This window comes from Periplaneta americana, chromosome 12 (genome assembly GCF_040183065.1).
Source record: "Periplaneta americana isolate PAMFEO1 chromosome 12, P.americana_PAMFEO1_priV1, whole genome shotgun sequence".
NCBI lineage: Eukaryota > Metazoa > Arthropoda > Insecta > Blattodea > Blattidae > Periplaneta > Periplaneta americana.
This window is the reverse complement of record NC_091128.1, coordinates 107,277,969-107,288,297: the sequence shown is the minus strand read 5'-3', so window position 1 is coordinate 107,288,297 and position 10,329 is coordinate 107,277,969. Positions and strand designations below refer to the sequence as shown.

General features: G+C 32.7%; 1 protein-coding gene across 1 annotated transcript in view; it reads right to left on the bottom strand.

Annotated features, from left to right (window-relative positions):
• Positions 1 to 2,170: 2,170 nt before the first annotated feature.
• The window catches only part of LOC138710776 (RNA-binding protein RO60), a 47,836-nt gene continuing 39,677 nt past the window's right edge, over positions 2,171 to 10,329 (bottom strand). The window contains exon 11 of the mRNA XM_069841881.1: positions 2,171 to 2,305. The gene's annotated coding sequence lies outside the window, so the exon portion shown is untranslated. The remainder of the gene's footprint in view (positions 2,306 to 10,329) is intronic.

Here is a 10,329-nt window from a genome sequence, read left to right as displayed (position 1 = left end):
ATTGATGAGACTCCCGACAAAGAAGGTAGACTTGTTGGTAATGTAGTTATCGGTTTGTTAAGTGAACAATATTCTGAACGAATTCTTTTACATTGTGATGTTCTAGAAAAGTGCAATAACAAAACTATAGTTAAACTGTTCAACGAAGCTATGGGTATCCTGTGGCCAAAGGGTATTATGTACGATAATGTGTTATTCTTTATTAGCGATGCTGCCCCTTATATGGTCAAAGCTGGACAAGCATTATCTGTTGTATATCCTAAATTGACTCATTTTACTTGTGTGGCGCATGCATTTCATCGTGTGGCAGAAGTGGTCAGAGACAATTTCCCTAAAGTAGATTTGTTGATTTCATCAGTGAAAAAAGTATTTCTCAAAGCTCCCAGTAGAGTTAACGTGTTGAAAGAAATGTACCCTGAAATTCCATTGCCACCAAAGCCAATTTTAACTAGATGGGGTACATGGCTAGAAGCAGTTGAATATTATGCCGAACATATAGACTCTATTAACAATGTTCTCCTTGCATTGGACTCTGAAGATGCAGTCTCAATTGATACTGCGAAAACAGTTACCTGTGACATAAGTGTGAAAAATGACTTAGCTCACATTCAGCATATATTTTCATGCATCATAAAAACGCTCAAAAGTCTCCAAAATAGGCACCTTTCACTATCTGAAAGTTTTGAAATTATAAATAGTACTGTGGAACAACTGAATCGTGGTAGAGGTAAAGTTGCAGATGCAGTAAGAGCTAAGGTGGACACTGTACTTTCAAAAAACCCTGGATATGAAGAACTACAAAAGGTTGTTGCTGTGATGAGTGGTGAATCAACAGTGAAGATTAACTTGGACTTATCCCCAGCAGACATTGTGAAATTGAATTATGTACCAGTTACTTCTTGTGACGTCGAACGCTCTTTTAGTCAGTATAAATCTATCCTCAGAGACAATAGAAGAAGATTCACTTTTCAGCACTTGAAAGAAATGTTTGTAACCTATTGTTATGGTAACAGACAATAAAAATTGTGTTTTGTTGAAACTACATTGGAAGATAAGGTACGTCCATTATATTTTTTGTTTAGTTTGATTAAAAAGTACCAATATTTAACGTACATAGTCATTTTTTTATAATTTTAAGTCCATATTTAATTCCATATTTTGGTAAAAATCCATATTTAATTCCATATTTTGGTAAAAATAACTACATATATATTTACATATTTCATATATTTTTAGTCCATATAAATCCGTTCCCTGGTGATAATATATCCCTTAGAAGACTATGTGAAAGGAAAATATAGCTATAGGTACTTACTGTGTTCTAAGAGTAGCCTATATTATTATTTCGAAAATCTGAAAGACTGGTGGAGCTAAGCTCTTTATGAGGTGTCGAATGCACATATTATAGGGAGTGGGCGACAGGAACCAGCCGCTACACCGTTTTTTCAGATTATGGGTATTTTTAAACAGGCTACTACATTATTATCCCTATTTATAGGGAATAAAAAAAATAACTGAAATCAAATCTTACACCGAGCTTTCCACTGCAGAAGAAAACCATTTAACATTTCTTCGGTTATTCATAGTCACCAAGTCACACCTGACAAAGGTTCATATATTAAACATGTCTCTATTATAGATTACGCCTATATTTTTATGTGACGGCATGCGATATATGAACAATGTTCTACGTATAAAACTTACCATGTGGTCAGTCCGAGCTTTTGCTTCCTCTATAACATCCAAACACTTGGTTCTTGTTTCTTCATTTTCAAGAGTTTTCCATGCCTTGTTGATTACTGAAAAACATAAACAGGAATATGTTTAGCACCCGCAGAATCTATTTTAATGTTAAGTCGTAAATAAATTCAAAATACTCACTTTCAAAAGCCTGTTGAGCTCGGTCAGGATCATCTTGATTTTTATCGGGATGTACCAAAATGGACAGCTGGTAACAGAAAACAACATAGATTTGATATATAAGTATTTATAATTTCTGTACACCAATATACACTCAATTACATCTCTGAAATAATAAGTTATCTTGAACAAAAGTTTAGGCCTACAGTATATCTAACATAGGCCTATATTAAGGAACAATAATTGTACTGAAAGTAACCTATTTAAAAATTATTATAGATTTTACCCTTTTGTACTTCTTCTTAACTTCGTCCAGAGGGACGTCCGAATCAACTTGCAAAACTTCAAATGGATTTAGGTTGAAATAAGTTGAACCAGGGCGAAGCAATCTGTCAATTTGTTGTTTAGGTGTCAAAACTGAATCGCGCTTTTCTATCTCCTTCACCTGAAATACGAGTGCACAAGACAGCTTAGATTGATATTCCTTAATTGCCCAGAGTCTAACATTAAATATAAACGCTGCAACTGTAATATGTTGATTATTGTTTGTGGTCTGTTAAATTGTCATAACCTAACATAATTTGAAATCAAAGAAATGGTACAGAATTATAACGACTTTTCTTTCCTTTTTTTTAATATAAATATAATTCACGCCTTACTTCGGTATAAAATTCGTTGAATGCCTCTTCTTTTTTGCTCGACGGAAGAATTTCTGGATTCATTGTAAGATTTACATTACAATTTGCCATTTTATCATTGGTTAAGAGTTTGCGCAGGCAACAAACCCTCAGATGTTATTTGCTCCAACTGCGATATCAGCGACACTAATGCCAAGATGGATAACTTTATATTCTGACTTCGATGACTCTGGCGGTAATAATTGACGAATCCACGCCTCTATGGACTCTTAACTTCAACTACAACCACCGTTATGTGCGAAAACACTCTTTCCAGCACAAATGCGTGTTCTGCGGTTGTAATGTGGCAGCGTGGCAGTTACCTTCTATTCTACAATTGTATCAAGAGGGCTATATTAGATTGTATATGGGTAATCTGCAGTTCGCTCAATCAGCACAAATACTTCGTAACTCACACTACAGTAACAGAAATCCTAATTTCCATTTCCTTAATATTTCTACAGCCTTGAAATAACCCATTGCTAGTCTATTTTTATATAAAAGCCAATTTTCCGTCCGTGTCTTTAATAAATTTTCTTTCTTGGGAATCTGTGTACGGGGTATCTCCAAACACTGTTTTCATATCGACGTAATGGATGTGAAATTATGCAAATATTCATGCCTCTCATATAAGAGTCACACTATGTGACATTTTAATTGCAAACACCATCGGGCATCACTGAGAATGAATTATATTGGTATCAAATCACCACTTACATCCAGAAACTTCTATGTAAGCGAGAAATACAAAATTTTCTTGGAACCCTTATTTTTTATTTAAAGTGCTCTAAATCTACAAGGTACACCCAGCTTCATTTTCGTTCCAAAGGAAGTGACTACGAATTTTTATCACCCTTAAAATACCACCAAATTGCCCTCAATCCATCGTCTTGGCCAAATCTGAACCCGTAAACCTTGGATCCAATATAGAAGCATGAAGCCACTTAGGCCTACTTATGGCTTTTAAGGAACCCAGAGGTTCATTACCGCCCTCACATAAGCTCGCCATCAGTTCCTATCCTGAGCATGATTAATCCAGTCCCTACCATCATATCCCACCTCCCTCAAATCCATTTTATATTATCCTCCCATCTACGTCTCGGCCTCCCCAAAGGTATGGAAACCACTAGACAACCGAAAAAGACCAGACTGATTACGAGCTACAAAAATGTTTGGTACCTACCAGGGAAAATTTTGGAGTCCATTTTCATTTTTGCATTGTATCTCCATCATATGTTCCATATAGCCTATCTTAACATTTTACATTTACACATAGCTACAAGAGGCCAAGGGCGCTCACAAGGGCAACTGCTACCACTGAGATTTTTATTTTTTTTATATTTTTCTCTATGTAAGTTATTTGGTACATTTTCTCAAACCCTCAGTAAACAATTCAACAAAAGTGTTTTAAACTACGAATGCGTGCACAAGGTAATTTAGATCTCAGAACTGGCTCTTTTTCATGTTCAATTTTCTCTCTGACTAATTTCAAGGGAAAAATTGTTCCAGGGCCGGGTATCGATCCCACAAGTTGTGTGGATATAAAGGGAAAAGTTGAGATGGTGTCGGGTGGAGTTTCCGGGTAGCTCAGTTCGTAAGAGCGCTGGTACGTTCAACCAGAGGTCCCGGGATCGATACCCAGCTCCGGAACAATTTTTCCCTTGAAATTATTCAAATCTGCTTTACAGGGAGCATTACCTGAAAGACTAGATTTGCAATTTTCTCTCTCTTCATCCATCCGTTTCCTCTAATTTTCTAACCATCTTGCTACCACTGAGATTGGATCCTGCAGGCGCCCTTGCAAGAGGCATAACCAATTTTACAAAATCCTATATACAGTATGAATATAATGCACTCTCTGTACTACCAGGGTTGTAGTTGGGCATGGGGATTATTTGATTGATCTACATCATTTTCCCCCTATTGCTGGAATATCCATTATGTTATTTCTCAGGGATATCCAATCTTACATCAGTCAACCCCTTGAATCAAGAGTAGACCTATTGCACTATACCAAGTAGAGTGACAATAATAAAAGTATGTTGTACTCTGTATAACTCGGAAAACAAACCTAACTTACTACATACTGTCAACACGAAACTTTAAAGTAGGTATTAATCTTCAAAGAAAATGAAGCTGGAACAAACCAGTATGTTAGATGAACTTACTACAGACTTAATGTGAAACTTTTACACTCTAGACCTCCAAATAAGTGAAGAAAATATAAATACGACCACAACAACGAGTGAATCATTTGAGTATATTTACTCCATTCCAAAGAATGAAAAGTGAGGGAGAGCTAGAGAGGAAAAGGGGAGTGGAGGGAAGAGGCCGACAAAAAATGAATCTGAATATTTGGAGCATTGCTGCTAGGTATTATATTTTTTAACAGAAGCAATAATCCCATATTTAAATATGAGTGGCAAAGAATAGAGATTTATTTCTTTCGCAACTAACGCAAAAAAATGCGTGCATCCAAAATTAGTACATTAGTAGGCTATAAATTAAAGAATTTCAAATCTTCCTAAGATTATGGATAAGTGCAGGAAAAATGATATGGAATTTAACTGTTGAAAATGATGGAAGAAAATGCATCATTGCATACAGCTAGCTTACAAATGATGACTTCTGTGTATTAGATTCTGTTAGGATAAATTGAGGAAAAAATTATATTTTTCTTGGCATATTATTTTGATAGTTTACTGAAATGAGAATCTGCAAGAAGTCTAATAACCAAGGTAGGCTAGATAACTGAGGACTGTATGTTGGAAATTGATTCAGTTATAAAAGGAGAATCTACTCTGAGTTTATAGGAGAAATGGATCACAACTTAAAGATCTATTGTTCTTAAAAGGATCCAAATAGGCAGTGTTAAAACAATCACTGTAATCCCTCATTAGTTATGTGTTACATACATTAAAATGTAGTACAGTCTATATATTATATGCCAATGAATTGAGGTGTTTGAGTGCAGTGGATAGCCAATAATGCACTGTGAATATATATAAAAAAATGGCTATCAAATGCAGCTTAGTTGAGAACCATCTAGAAACAGCCAACAGAAATCCAATACCATTAAAGCATGAAACTTTCAAATTACATCAGCCAAAACATTTAATTACAGAAATAATGCACACTGACTAGAAACTTTGTTACTTTTCGAGTTACTGCACTTTGCACTTTATTTTACTATTATAGATCAAATTAGTGTTTTCTTTTTTCAGAATTAATGTTGTTTCTAAATATTAAAAGTACAGGAATGAAAGCACCAAATACAATACTTATTTCTTCTCTTCTTGTAGGTTAAGCATTTCTTTGTTTAATAATTTAGCTCGTCACGAAGTATTTCAACAGGTACACACAACTGTAACATAAGGTCCTGTACATCACCAGACAAATAAAACTACACTGTATGTCATGAATATGAGAAAAAGCAAACAGAGTTTTTAATTTATCTCCATAAGCTATAACAAATGCCCAATATAATGAAAGGTGGTGCTCTAATCAGCATTATACCCAGCACCACACTTATCTTACATTAAAATTACCTAGAGAAAAGTTGCTATATAAATTAAATTAAAAAAAAATGGAAGCGTTTTTTTTTTTGGTTGCCAAATAATGAAAGGCTAAAGGAGGTATTCATTTTTATTACCAAAAACCTGAATTGTTATTTAATTCATAATACTTATTGATAATGATAATGATAATAATAATAATAATATAATAATAATAATAATAATAATAATAATAATAATAATAACAATAATAATAGTAAAAACAACTAGTGCAAAGAAGAAATTTTATTTTTCTGAAATTAATTAGCATGTCGCTTAGGCATTTATGAATCACTAGTAACTACTATTGAAACAATCCCCTTTAGCTTCCCTTTATTTGTTACAAATGCTCTGTCAGCATATTACAATTTCACTTACACACAGCACAGACTAAGCTTAGAGTAACATTTATTAACATCACAATTCATTCCTGATTTATTGTTTGGTGAATGTTATTTAAAGAAAGTTATGGAACTATGTGTAAAGATTTGTTTTCTTTCATAGTAACATCTCAATTCAGTGGTCTGTAGACAACAAGGATAATTTTATATCTCACAATAATAATATTATTAATAATTATAATAATACCAACGGTTTCTCACTAGTTGTCATTATTTCAATCTTCGACTTAACGATATGAAAAACTATGGGCAGTTTTGTTTCCTGCATAATGTTTCATGTTTCGGAACTGTGCACTCTTGCTCCAATTTCTGAGTTTATTACTATACAGTTTTCATATCATGTAATAGGTGCTTCCACATGTTAAGTCTGCCAGAGTTGCTACAATTACATTAATATTCTAACAAAATGTTAAGACACCATTCTGTTATTTAAGAGGCAGTGAAAAAGACAACTTTTGAGCTATAAGTAACATCTGTATTGTGATCTGAATATGACAAGGTTCCATCGGCTCACTAAAATAATGAAAGTTGGATATTCAGGTCACGTGAGGTTAAGCAATATCATTCATACACTCTAAATATGTCAATAATTTTCCATCCTTAACTTGGTAAATGCTCCTACTTATGGCCAATGTATATCAGAATTGTAATACAATTATTTTATAAATTAAATTTACTGCATTGTTAACAAAATGTTACATCATTGTACCTTTTCATGTATTACTTCTGATTTCATTAACTCAGATAAGAACAAAATATAGATGCCCAGCACTAGCAATGACTAAAAGCTTCCAAGTTAAGAGAAACTGATTAATTATATTTCTACATATTATTCACCGTGCCAAGTTCATAGCCTGTCCTAATTTCTTGTCATGAAAATGTTGATTAGACAGATTAAACATTTTTCAGAGTGTAGAAATGAATCTAACCATACGAAGTCTATGTTCAAAAACCAACTCCCTCTTCAACGATTTTTATTTTGGGAATATAAGAGAAATTCTCAACCTTCGAGCTTTGATATAATATTTGAAGCTTTAAAAACTAGATTACCAATGGTCACATAGGAGAAATTGTGAGACAAACACACATTCATATACTAATTTTCACAAGACTGTGTAATGTATTTTGACAAAATGAATTTGAAACTAATGTTGAGTACTTCTGACTTATAATCCATTATATTGAGGTGTATATGGAATAGTAAAGAAAATAATATTATATATTATTTGAACCTTAAAAAACTTCACAACATATATGGACCCTCATCAACACTAACCATTTGTTTCATGCCCTTAACAATGGAATTTATTATGTAGGTTGAAGTATACATTAACATCACAATACTTCATCCATGTCATGTTTTAGCTATATTTTGAAATGCCCACTATATTTATGTGCATTAAAATTCGTAAAGGAACTATATTTTCCCTAGTCTCAACCATCTCTGCAAGCATATTTATTTTGTGATTAATTTCAAGTGAGAAAAGCTTTTGTAATATACATTCTCAAGAAAGTGGATAATTACACTTTCTCATTAAACAACTCAAAATGGAAACAATGCATTGAATACAAAGTCATTAAATGTAGAATTTTTTTTCCCCTCCAATAAAAGATTGTTTTGAACTTCCAAAATTGTGTCTGCAATTAAAAATAGAGACAATAAATAATACAAAGCACAAGATGGATTTCTTCTTCAGACAAACAAACTGAATTTTCTAGGCATGATGTGATGCAATATGCACTTATGGGATATATGGATTGTCTGTTACAGCACTAATAAAAAAAGGGGCTACTTCTGTCTTCAATGACTTAGATATATCTTACAGAAAATATCATTCAACAATATTTTTAAAAGAGGTATCTTTCCAGTCTTCTGAGAAATATATTATCAACATTACAATCCATTTGTACACCATGCAGAAAAAGTAAAGTAATTAATCTGTAAAAAAAAATAATAATAATAAATAAAAACACGAATTTCATTCTTTACATTAAAACTCACAACTTAAAGAGATTTTAACAATAAAATCAAGCCACATTCGATATTTTCGCTTTGTTGGCTATTTCATAATATACTCATTAGAGTTCTCTAACAGGACTCGTTTTCCACTCAGCAGGCCTTAATATTTATGTAAAAAGAACTTCTTGCAAGTGTGAATTTTCATCAAAATTTTTATAGATGGTATATTCTTCTCAGTTACTGTGTGATTCTACAATATGACTTGCTATTTTTTACAAATCTGTTTTAACACTTTTTTTTCAAATAGTTAAATTAATATGTATTTAAAGAAAAGATCCCACTATAAGTAATTTTGCGTTCATATCTTCGATGAATGTGTATGTTCCTTTCTCCAAACCCACCCCTTTTCACAATTTACAATGTTAATCTGAATTAGGTATCAATGTGTGGAAAGCTACTATTTCTCTAAACTAGAGATTTTATATGCTATATAGATATTATTTTAAAGAATTTTTTATTATGCATACATGTAGAAAAAAAATATATATTAAAATCGTTAAAATTATTTAAAGAAAATTGCTGTGTTGTGCTATTTTGTTACAAGCATTTAGAGTACTTTTCGAGTAAAAATTATGAAAATCCATGATTTAAGAGAAAGTTGAAAATGACTTCTGAATACTAGTCATGATTAAAGTCTAGAGCTTAGATGCTAAAGCAATATACATCATTTATCAAAATTCATTGTAGCATCACAATACTTTGCCCATACTTCATATAATAAAATCAGTACCAACAATTTTGGCAGCCAGGTAGCTCAATTGTTAGAGCAGCTAACTATGGGCTGGAAGGTGTGGGGTTTGATCCCTGGTGGTGACGGAATTTTCTCATTTCCAAACTTCCAGAATGGCCCTAAGGTTCGTTCACTCAGCCCCCTATCAAATTGAGTACCGGGTCTTCCTCGAAGGTAGAAGGCAGTCGGAGTGTGGTGTCGATCATAACACCTTTTTCTAGTCCCAAGGTCAAGAAAGCATGGGGCTCTACCTCCATGCCCCCAAAGTGCCTTCATGGCATGTAAATGGACTACGTTTACCTTTTACCAATAATTTTACTTATTTATAAAATTTGTGATTAAATCAATGCTGAGTTCATAAGTGTAAATAAAATAATCAATTGATAACACAGTTGTGTGGCCAGAGTGGACATAAATCAAAATTATACAAGAAACTTAAGTAAAAACCCATTTACTTTCTGTAAACTTCGAAGGCACTGTCAATTACTATAATGTGATACATGACAATTTATGAAACATCAAGTTCATCCCAATATCTTTAAAATCTACTGGAAAGGTTACAGTTCAACAAAACTGTTTTGATTATGGTAACAGTCACATTCTGGCTATGAAAAAGTCGCAATTTTAAGGAATAATCCCCTATTACTTTTATCATAACTTCTCGTAGAATAAATACATGGCACTTTTTTTAAATTTATATATAAACTACGGAACATATGAATTTGCATACATTTAACAAAATAACAGAAGCTGTTATAACTTTACAATCAAACTCCAGAAGACTTCTTATTTGTACAGGGCAAGAGGAGTTTCCTTTCACTACCAAAGTTTAAAGAAATTCAATATTATGAGTATGTTAATAAATGATGGTTCTTCGTAAGAAGAACCAACTGAAAGTAAATTCACATAAATAAGTGATTTTTTCGTGGGCTTTCTTATGACATGTAAATACACAAGGATTGTAAAAATAATTTTAACACTGAAAATGTCAAGTTTATTTATGAAATTCGGACATTATAACAATCTTAATAACTTTCAGACACTCACATAAGGAAATGGGATCCCAATGAAATTTCGGTAAGATTTA